The sequence below is a fragment of the Chelonia mydas genome, chromosome 2 (assembly GCF_015237465.2).
Source record: "Chelonia mydas isolate rCheMyd1 chromosome 2, rCheMyd1.pri.v2, whole genome shotgun sequence".
NCBI classification, from domain to species: Eukaryota; Metazoa; Chordata; order Testudines; family Cheloniidae; genus Chelonia; species Chelonia mydas.
The window spans coordinates 198,584,118-198,595,063 of NC_057850.1; the positions used below are offsets into that span (position 1 = coordinate 198,584,118).

At 44.4% G+C, this 10,946-nt stretch overlaps 1 protein-coding gene across 2 annotated transcripts in view; it reads right to left on the reverse strand.

The window, feature by feature from the left end:
- WIPF3 (WAS/WASL interacting protein family member 3) overlaps positions 1 to 6,131 on the reverse strand; it is a 56,363-nt gene extending 50,232 nt beyond the window's left edge. Inside the window, exon 1 of one of the 2 annotated variants that reach the window (XM_037890486.2) lies at positions 6,007 to 6,131. The gene's annotated coding sequence lies outside the window, so the exon portion shown is untranslated. Of the gene's footprint in view, positions 1 to 1,647; positions 1,760 to 6,006 lie in introns of those variants that run through there. The other variant, XM_043541003.1, reaches the window with a different exon arrangement.
- Between the last annotated feature and the right edge of the window lie 4,815 nt (positions 6,132 to 10,946).

Consider the following 10,946-nt stretch of genomic DNA (forward strand, 5'->3'; position numbering starts at 1 on the left):
CAGCGAGTAGCTGTGGATATTCTGGGTCTTTCTGAAAAAGACACCCAGAGGAAAGCAGTACATACTGACTTTCATGGATTTTGCCACCCGATGGCCGGAAGCAGTAGCTCTAAGCAACATCATGGCTAAAAGTGTGTGCCAGGCACTAACAGACATTTTTGCCAGGGTAGGTTGGCCCTCCAACTTCCTTATAGATGCAGGAACTAATTTCCTGTCAGGTACTATGGAAAGCCTTTGGAAAGCTCATGGGGTAAATCACTTGGTTGCCACCATCAAACAAATGGCATGGTGGAGAAGTTTAATGGAACTTTGGGGGCCATGATATGTAAATTCATAAATGAGCACTCCAATGATTGGGATCTAGTGTTGCAGCAGTTGCTCTTTGCCTGCAGAGCTGTACCACAACCCAGTTTAGGGTTTTCACCATTTGAACTTGTATATGGCCGTGAGGTTAAGGGGCCATTACAGTTGGTGAAACAGCAATGGGAGGGGTTTACACCTTCTCCAGGAACTAACATTCTGGACTTTGTAACCAACCTACAAACCACCCTCCAACCCTCTTTAGCCCTTGCTAAAGAAAACCTAAAAGATGCTCAAAAAGAGCAAAAAGCCTGGTATGATAAACATGCCAGAGAGCGTTCCTTTGAAGTAGGGGACCAGGTCATGGTCTTAAAGGCGCTCCAGGCCCATAAAATGGAAGCGTCGTAGGAAGGGCCATTCACGGTCCAAGAGTGCCTGGGAGCTGTTAATTACCTCATAGCATTCTCCACCTCCACCAAAAGCCTAAGGTGTACCATATTAATTCTCTAAAGCCCTTTTATTCCAGAGAATTAAAGGTTTGTCAGTTTACAGCCCAGGGAGGAGATGACGCTGAGTGGCCTGAAGGTGTCTACTACGAAGGGAAAAGTGATGGTGGTGTGTCAGAGGTGACCCTCTCCATGACCCTTGGGCGTATGTAGCGACAGCAGATCAAGGAGCTGCGCACTAGCTACGCGCCAACGTTCTCAGCCACCCCAGGACTGACTGAATGGGCATACCACGCCATTGACACAGGTAACGCTCACCCAATTAGAGCCCAACCTTACCAGGTGTCTCCTCAAGCTAAAACTGCTATAGAACGGGAGATCCAGGATATGCTACGGATGGGGGTAATCCACCCCTCCCGCAGTGCATGAGCATCTCCAGTGGTTCCAGTTCCCAAACCAGATGGGGAGATGCGTTTCTACCATAAGCTAAATGCTGTAACTCGCCCAGACAACTATCCAGTGCCACGCACAGATGAACTACTGGAGAAACTGGAATGGGCCCAGTTCATCTCTACCTTGGACTTAACCAAGGGGTACTGGCAGATACCGTTAGATGAATCCACCAAGGAAAGGTCAGCCTTCATCACACGTCGGGCTGTATGAATTTAACGTGCTCCCTTTCGGGCTGCAGAATGCACCCTCCACCTTCCAAAGACTTGTAGATGGTCTCCTAGCGGGATTGGGATAATATGCAGTCGCCTACCTTGACGATGTGGCCATATTTTCAGATTCCTGGGCAGAACACCTGGAACATCTACAAAAAGTCTTTGAGCGCATAAGGGAGGCAGGATTAACTGTTAAGGCTAAGAAGTGTCAAATAGGCCTAAACAGAGTGACTTACCTTGGACACCAGGTGGGTCAGGGAACTATCAACCTCCTACAAGTCAAAGTGGCCGCTATCCAAAAGTGGCCTGTCCCAAAGTCAAAGAAACAGGTCCAATCCAATCCTAGGCGATTTGTACCGCACTACAGCCAAGTCGCCGCCCCACTGACAGACCTAACCAAAAAGAAACAGCCATATGCAGTTCAGTGGACTGAACAGTGTCAGAAGGCTTTTAACCAGCTTAAAGCAACACTCATGTCTGACTCTGTGCTAAGGGCCCCAGACATCGACAAACCGTTCCTAGTAACCACAGATGCGTCCAAGCGTGGTGTGGGAGCAGTCTTAATGCAGGAAGGATCGAATCAAGAGTTCTATCCCGTCATGTTTCTCAGCAAGAAGCTGTCTGAGAGGGAAAGCCACTGGTCAATCAGTGAAAAGGAATATTTCGCCATTGTCTACACTCTGGAAAAGCTACGCCCATATGTTTGGGAATGGCGTTTCCACCTGCAAACCGACCATGCTGCGCTACAGTGGCTTCGTACCACCAAGGGAAATAACAAAAAACTTATTCGGTGGAGTTTAGCTCTCCAAGGTTTTGATTTCGACATACAACACATTTCAGGAGCTTCTAACAAAGTGGCTGATGCACTCTCCCATGAAAGTTTCCCAGAATCAACTGGTTAAAATCGTCCTTGAGATGTGGAAAATATTGTTAGTCTTTATACAGTCAGTAGTATATTTAGAGGTGCATGTGTCTTATTAACTCTGTTCTTCCTGGAGCTCTAGGAGAAAAATCACAGGGTGAAACACTGGCTATCTGTGATTTGGGGGGCGTGTCATAAATATAAAAGGAAGGGTAACCACCTTTCTGTATACAGTGCTATAAAATCCCTCCTGACCAGAGGCAACATCCTGTTACCTGTAAAGGGTTAAGAAGCTCAGCTAACTTGGCTGGCACCTGACCCAAAGGACCAATAAGGGGACAAGATACTTTCAAATCTTGAGGGGTGGGGGAAGGCTTTTGTTTGTGCTCTTTGTTTACTTGGTTGTTCTCTCTTGAGACTGAGAGAGGCCAGAGAGAAATCTATCTTCTCCAACCCAGCCTAATCCAAGTCTCCAATACTGCAACCAGTATAGGTAAGCCAGGCAAGGCAGATTAGTTTATAGAATCATAGAATATCAAGGTTGGAAGGGACCTCAGGAGGTCTTTTGTTTTATGTGAATTTTCCCTCTGCTAAGAGGGAGGTTTGTTCCTGTTTTCTGTAAGTTTAAGGTTTTGCCCAGAGGGGGATCCTCTGTGTTTTGAATCTGAATGCCCTGTAAAGTATTCTCCATCCTGATTTTACAGAGATGATTTTTACAACCCCCCCCCCCGGCTTTTTCTTTTTTTTTTTTCTTTAAATAAAATCCTTCTTTTAAGAACCTGACTGATTTTTCCATCGTTCCAAGATCCAGGGGTTTGGGTCTTTGATGATTTTGTAACGAATTGGTTAGGATATTATTCTTAAGCCTCCCTAGGAAAGGGGGGTATGTAGGGCTTGGAGGGATATTTTGGGGGAAGACAACTCCAAGTGGTCTCTTTCCCTGTTCTTTGTTTAAAATGCTTGGTGGTGGCAGCATAGCGTTCAAGGTCAAAGCAAAGTTTGTACCTTGGGGGAGTTTTTAACCTAAGCTGGTAAGAATAAGCTTAGGGGGTCTTTCATGCGGGTCCCAACATCTGTACCCTAGAGTTCAGAGTGGGGAAGGAACCCTGACAGAGCCCATAAGTAATATAAACAGTATATAATCAATAACAGTGTTGCATTAACATGGCAATGGGTTGCATGTAATATCTTAGGTCACATTCCTGTAAGGAGCTCTGTGTGGGTATCAGGATCCACACCCACAGAGTTTCTTGCAGGGCTGGGGCCAAGTCCATATTTAATTTGCCATCATTAAGCAAAAAACAACCAACTGCACAACAAAACAGGGGAATAATTCTCTCCTAAGGGGAGAATTCTGAACCCATGTGCTAAGCTTAAGTAAAAGGGTCTTGTCCAGGGGAACTTGGTAGAGGATGCAGGGGAATAGAATCTTCCCTCCTCACCCAAGATCATGCAAAAACTATTAAAGGCCATGGGCTGCAGCAGCATCCATGCTCATTGTGTACTCCGTTCACATCAATGTTTAGGCCAGTGAATCAGTGTATTTGACTTGCACTAGCATCCGGCATATGCCCAACAACTCCTCCACCCCCACAAGCTAACTCAGAGAGGTATCAAAGAATAGAGTTGTATAATGTCCCTGCATAGCTTGTCTGTGGCTTGCCCTCCTGCGCAAGTGAGCCACATACAGAAGTTCTACTGAGTTTAGGAACTTCTATGCCTGGAAGATGGTAGGGAAGCAGGAGTCAGTCTTAAATATTTCAGTGGCTAGGTATTACATGTACTGTTATGGCAAAGCAAAACTTGCCCAAAGACAACTTATGCTGTATGTTTATAATGTTAAATTAATAGTAATAACCTAGCTTCATGTCCTTGTTTTAATAATGACTGTATTCAAGTAACAAAATTATATAAAACTAAAGAGACAAAACACTCTGATCTAGCAGAAAAAGTTAAACTTCCATTTTTGATTTATGAGCCTGCTTCATTTAATTTTTCACATCATCTATATACACACACAAAGACATACGTCTGTAGAACATGCCATCTGAGATGTTAAAAATCAGTTATATTAATAGATAGTTAAATAAAAACAATCACAACATACACTGTAATAGCTACCAATTTTATGGATGAAGATGATCTCAAGCAATATTTCTATATCACTGAAAGCATTTGGAAACTTCAGACCCTATGTAAAGACTGCTCCATGATTATTCCATGTAGAAATGACCACCACCTACCATATAGCTGAAGAGTTCCTTTCTCCTTTTGAATTAACTGCCCTTTTTACTTCCATGCCGAAAATTGTTTTAATTTTAGCAAGATTTTGGTACTATTCTAAAATATTTAACCAGAACTATCCAGTCTTCAGTAACAAACCAAAAAAGGACTGGCATGTTCGCCCGGATGCCTCTTTCCTATTCCTAGAACTCCTGATGTTCTTAACTGTAACTACACAGCCACACATTTCCTCCAACCCCCCTATGGCCTGTGACATAATCTCACACTCTCATGAATGTGCAACATTTGAAGTATAAAAAACTCTCCAACTATCCTTTAGCTCTATATTCTCCTGATATGCTATGCTAACATGGATAATTCTAAATCACTAAGGACAACAGACACATAATTCTCTGTTTATATGCACTTAATATAACTTAACATTGTTCAAGAATAATTATGTCAGATACCCTGGGAATCTAGTTGAAATGCTAAGAACTACAGGAAAAGGGGGAACTTTATAAATTCTTACAAGTTATTCTGATTCAAAGAGGTTAAAAAAAAAAAAAAAAAAGACCGATGCTAACTAAATTTGTAACTAACATGAAACCCACATTGTCACCAGGCACACTGTACCTCTTGCCTGCTGAAAGAAACGACATCTCAAAGGGCTATACTCTTTCCCCTCTTATTTACAGCTACCCTACTGGCCCATGCACCATCCCTGTTTTCAGTTTGTACTGGGTTTGGTCTAACTTTGGACTGAAGCACCTTGGGCAAAATCTTGGCCCCATTGAAGTCCTTGCTAGTTTATATCTTTATATAAGGGAGGTATAATTATTTATATAACCACTACAGCTAATAATTAAAAAATGCTGGACAAACAAGAAGGTTGAGTGGATCCACCTAGAAGCTAGAAACTGCAAGAAAAGTCCCGAGCGCACTCAGCAGTCACACCTAGTGTGGATCATTTTCATGCCAGAGATGCCATTTAAAAGATGTGTTACCCACACGGCGCTTTATAAGAGCATAGGCTGTTGGGGAGGCAGGACCTCGCCACTCAGGTGTCTAAGAGACAGATAATCGATGGCGATGGGCACCCATCACCGGGCTACCCGGGGCACTTTCCACTTCTGGAGTCCATCTCCGGGCGCTTCCCAGGCTGCGTTGCACGGAAATGCCGACAAGCTGCATTTGCCCAGGCAGCCCGTTCCCAGCCCACCCGCTTGGGAAAAGGGGTGGGCGGAAACCCCAGGCGTGAACGCCTTCCCTCGAGGGAGTCCCCCGCGCCCGGGGAAGTTCGGCGCGGGGCAGGGAGCCGGGCTGAGGGCGGGAGGCAGAGCCCGCCAGGGAAGCGAGCCCGGCGCCGAGCAGCACCGAGGTGCCCCCTCAGGGAGCGCGGGAGCTGGACTCTGCCCCCGGAAGGGGGGGGGGTCCTGGCAGCAGGGGGCGGGCAGGACCACACGCGCCCAGGTGCGGCCACGGGCGCGCCCCAGCCTGGCTCACTGACCTGCCGGCGCTACCGCAGCGGCCGCCACCTCCCCGCGATCCGCCCCGGAGAGAGGCGCCGGGCGCTGCTCCTCTGCGCTCTGGCCGCGGCCGGCAGGGAAGTGCCGGGCGGCGCCGCGGGGAGGCGGAGGCGGAGGCGGGGGCGGGGCTCTCCCTCCCTCCCACCTGCTCCTCCGCTGCCAGGCCCAGCCCCGGGGGCGGGTGTCCCTGCTGAGGGGCCTGCGAAGCTCAGACCCGTTCCCCAAGGAAATCGTCAAACCTGGATCTTGAGCATCTTTGGTCGCCAGCCCCCGAGCTGCACTATCCCCAGAGAGCCCAAGGCCCCTGGCTTCTCCGGGGGAGGGGTGTGACGCCGGGCCTCGGCACAGCTTGGAGCAGGAGGACAGTAAAAGCACCAGCCCCAGCCCACTTTTGGCCCTGGTTCCCCAGCTTTTCTGGTGTGACTCAGCCCCACACTGCACCGTGTCGCTCGGTGGAGCTGGTGAATGCCGGTCCAACAGCGCTGGAAAGCACGCGGTTCTACTGCCTGGAGCCCGGCAGTTGTTAAATCTACCCCCTTCCTTGCCCCTCACAAATTTAAGTGTCTAAAGAAAAATTCCAGATCCTGTTGCAAACCCGAGCAGCTGCACAACACAGATGTACCCTGCCCCTGGAACTTGCTGGATCCAGCATTTGTTTTTTTAAAATCCCAAATCCTAAAACAGTTGCCTGCTAATCAGAAGAGTGCAGCTGCTCCTGTTCCACTGTGAAAATCCAAACTCCGATGCATAACGTAGATACATAGAGCACTTGGAGTCTGGCCATTTTGGAAGCCCTAAACCCCAAATTGTACCATATAAAAATATTGGGGGGGTTTACTAGCTGATGAAACTACAAATGAAATCTTTACACTCCCAAGAATAACTCTTGAGGAGGAGGACTTTGCCTTCTAAATTATAAAGGCAAAATATTGTTTACTCATCCCAGCAGATTTTCTTTTCCACAAATTCAGTCTGTGATTCTCCTTTATCAAAAGCTCAAGCGGGAAGAAACACACAATCAAGTTGTGGTCTGAAAGGCTCTGTCCACACTTTTCAGGAATAAGGAGAAATGTTTATGGTTGCTTTTGTATAACAGAAAATCCTCAATCTGGGGATTGTTTAATCACCAGCCCCTTCTAGGTGCTTCAGGTAACTGGATGCTCATTTCCTTGGAGCTGTATCAATGAAAATCATGTTCAGGTGTTTTAGAAAATCTAAATGAGGTGTTTCTACATCCTGCAGGATTTTTAAGTAGTTCCAAGGCTCCGCAAATCCATTTCACATAGATCCAGAGAATGGAAATCTCATCTCACTGAGGATGTTGAAAGGCTATGCTGGCAGGCTGTGGACCACTGTCTTTGTGTTGTGGGTATGGAAAGTCTTTCCCTGGAATTCTAAATCATGGAAATCCCTTTTCCCGTTGTTCTGTCTTCTGCTAAAATCAGTTTTCAGATTAGTTATCAAACCAGGAAATCCTTGGCCTCAATAATCTGCTCCAGTTGCTTCCACAGGTTTTAGAGTCTTCTAAACACATTTCCAGTGAGTGCTTAACTTGCACCTTAAAGGGTTGCCAATTTGCTAATCGCACAAAACGGAACACCTTTTCCCCACCTCTTTTTCTAGGCCTCACCCCACCCAACCCACTCCGTCACTCTCTCTCACCCACCATCCTTCCCTCCCTCCCTCATTTACACCAGGCTGGGATGAGTCCCTTTTCGAGTGGGTGTGCCAAACAATCAAAACCCAACTTTGTTCTACGTGAAGAAGAAGAAAAATGACATTGAAAATGTACTTGAGGGAGAGATTTAAGTGCCAAATCTTAAAATAGTTTTTGTGTCAATTTTTCAAGACAGTGCTCTTTAGCTTAGATTAGAGATCAATTTTATGGGCTGCTTACATCCAGAATTACTTGCACAAATTCTTATGGAATAGGCTTGGAACCTATATTATTAAACTGAAATGACCTATTTGGGTTAAATCAGGTTATATATTTATACACAAATATTGCCTCAGCATAAAGAGGAAAATACAGAGACAGGAGCAGTGAGGAAACCAAAAAGCAGAGCAATATTTTTTAAAAGTTGTTTCTTGCTGATCCTGTGGATTGTTTAGCTAAAGTGTAGGATTATTCCCCTTTCCAAACCATCGTAAGTAATTAGGATGAAATTCACCTTGTGCAGCGGGACTATGCATGAATTAAGTACCACCTAAGCCCTATTTGAAGGACTTTAGTGGGGTTGCTGTAGTGCATAGGTCTCATCTTGGTGCTCTATACAGTGGTAAATTTCACACACAGTACATAGTTTATATGCCAAATGATTCAAACACACTTAAGTATTATATTCTTGACACCTGGCCAGCAGTAGTTATCTTTGTTACATATCCCTATTGTACATTAAGTGTTAGTCAGAAAAAAGGGCTTAGTGCCAAACTATTTAAAATTTGTCTAACTCTGTTTAGTCATCCAGGGATCTGGGTGTAGCTGCAAAAAAGAGGTGGGGCATGTCCAAGAGAGGGTCTTCCAGTGTCAGGGGGAAAATCACACTACAGCAATTCAGTGGTGGTGTAAGTGGCCAAAAAAGGCCCCAAGGACTATAATCAGCTCTGCGCAGGTGGACACCTGCACAGAGCCCCATTGTCTTCTGCCTCCCCCAGATCCTCCTCCTTCTCCTCACAGCTAGCTCCATGGGCTCAGGCTGGAAGAATGCAATTTGCACCACCCTAAAGAGATGAAGCTTTCCCATCATTTTATACTGACCTTTACTGAGTTTTATTAAGTAACTAAATTAGTATAGTTACTATATGTTATACCTATATCAGTAAAATAGTTTTATATCAAGTGTATCAATGCAATACATTATTAATGTTTTGCAGTATCTAGCTCTGAATACATGGATTATATTATGTTTTACCATTCTAAAAAATTCCAATTTTGGAATATTTAAATATATATTTTAATTGATTATAGGAAAAATACTTTTTAATGTAGATCAGATAATGTATCCATTTCACCAATAAGGCAGTCTGTAATGGTCCCATGCTTTCAATGTGACCTTCTCTGTGGTTCCTGTGTATTTTGGCTTGAGCAGCTACAAGAGTTGCTTTGGGTGCTATGGGTTTAGCTGCTCGCCCTTAATGGGTGTTGAATGTTGTACCAGTGAGCAGCTTTCCTGCTAGCCTTCGTGAATTGAGCTGTGTAACACTCCTAGCTCATCAGTCTCATTCTTTCATCGTGCTCAGCCACCATACCTGGGATTTACAGCTGCTTTCTTACACATCCTGTTCAGATTAATCCCATCTTGAATTTACACCCTTAAAAAACACTTTCACGGGAGGGCCGACATGAGGCTTTTCTGGCACCTCAGTTTAGACCAGTATGTGGAAAATTAAATTCACTGTAGGCCTGTAATTGCTAAGGGACTACTGATGCCTAAACTAGCAACAGCCCAAACCAATGATAATGTGATCCAGAAATACAGGGAAGCTCAGATAGGCAGGGGCACAGTCTGTGGTCTATATATAGTGGGTAAGTGGCCTCTTGATGCTGTGGCCCATAAAGGCATATTGAGCATGGCCTGTGGTGGTATTGTGCAATATGTGATGGGTGAATGGTAGCTAGTGAGCATTTGTACCCATAATGGAAATGTAGTTTTGAATAACATTGGTTAATGAAAGAAGGAATATCAGTTAATACAAACAGCTTCTCCCCATTCATATTCTGTACCAGGGGCTAAAAGGACCATTCTGAACTCAATATTAAAGTATAATTATTCTTAACTATATGGTTGTCCTTTTACTTTTTCCACCATCAGAATGCTCATGACACTGACAACTCATTCTACCCCAAATCCCCCAACCAATCCAAAAAATTCTAAACAAAGCAAACTACAAAAAAAGTATCTTAATACATTAAAAAAAAACACCCTACCACAAGCAGAGTTTTGACCCCATAATGGGAGAACATCGTAGGGTGTCCGACTGCAGGAAGTGCACTAGGGACATCACTATTGCTATTAATGTGGAACGCTCTTGGATACTTCAGTGATAGGTGGCACTATAAACCCCTAAGATTAAATAATTTATTCATTCTAACACATTCCACCTTTTTTTCTTTTCACAAGGAAGGTATAATTTTGTTGATTTTGTTATTCAAAATTATTTGCCAAATTATTTACAAATAATTCTTCTTATGCAGCTCATTCACAAACTGTTCACAGAGACTATTCAGCATTCTAAAGGCCCTCACTGTGATGAGACAGATGCGGGAGGGCAGGGGGTTCTCTTTTGCTTGGTTTATTGGTTGAGGCAAATCTGGGGTGGGAGCAGGGAAAAATCAGGTTTCTGGTGCAAGTTTTCATTAAAAGAAAATTTGAAGTTTGCCTTCTGTGAATAATCTCCATTATTCTTTTAAAATTAATCTTTTCTAAAAAAAAAAAAAAAAACATTCCTGCACATGAATTTGTTACCTAAAGTATAATGACAGGTCTCAGAGTACAGCCATGTTAGTCTGTATTCGCAAAAAGAAAAGGAGTACTTGTGGCACCTTAGAGACTAACCAATTTATTTGAGCATAAGCTTTCGTGAGCTACAGCTCACTTCATCGGATGCATACTGTGGAAAGTAGAGAAGATCTTTTTATACGCACAAACCATGAAAAAATGGGTGTTTACCACTACAAAAGGTTTTCTCTCCCCCCACCCCACTCTCCTGCTGGTAATAGCTTATCTAAACTGATCACTCTCCTTACAATGTGTATGATAATCAAGTTGGGCCATTTCCAGCACAAAGCCAGCTTTTCTCCCCACCTCCCCCCACAAACCCACTCTCCTGTTGGTAATAGCTTATCTAAAGTGATCACTCTCCTTACAATGCGTATGATAATCAAGGTGGGCCATTTCCAGCACAAATCCAGGGTTTAACA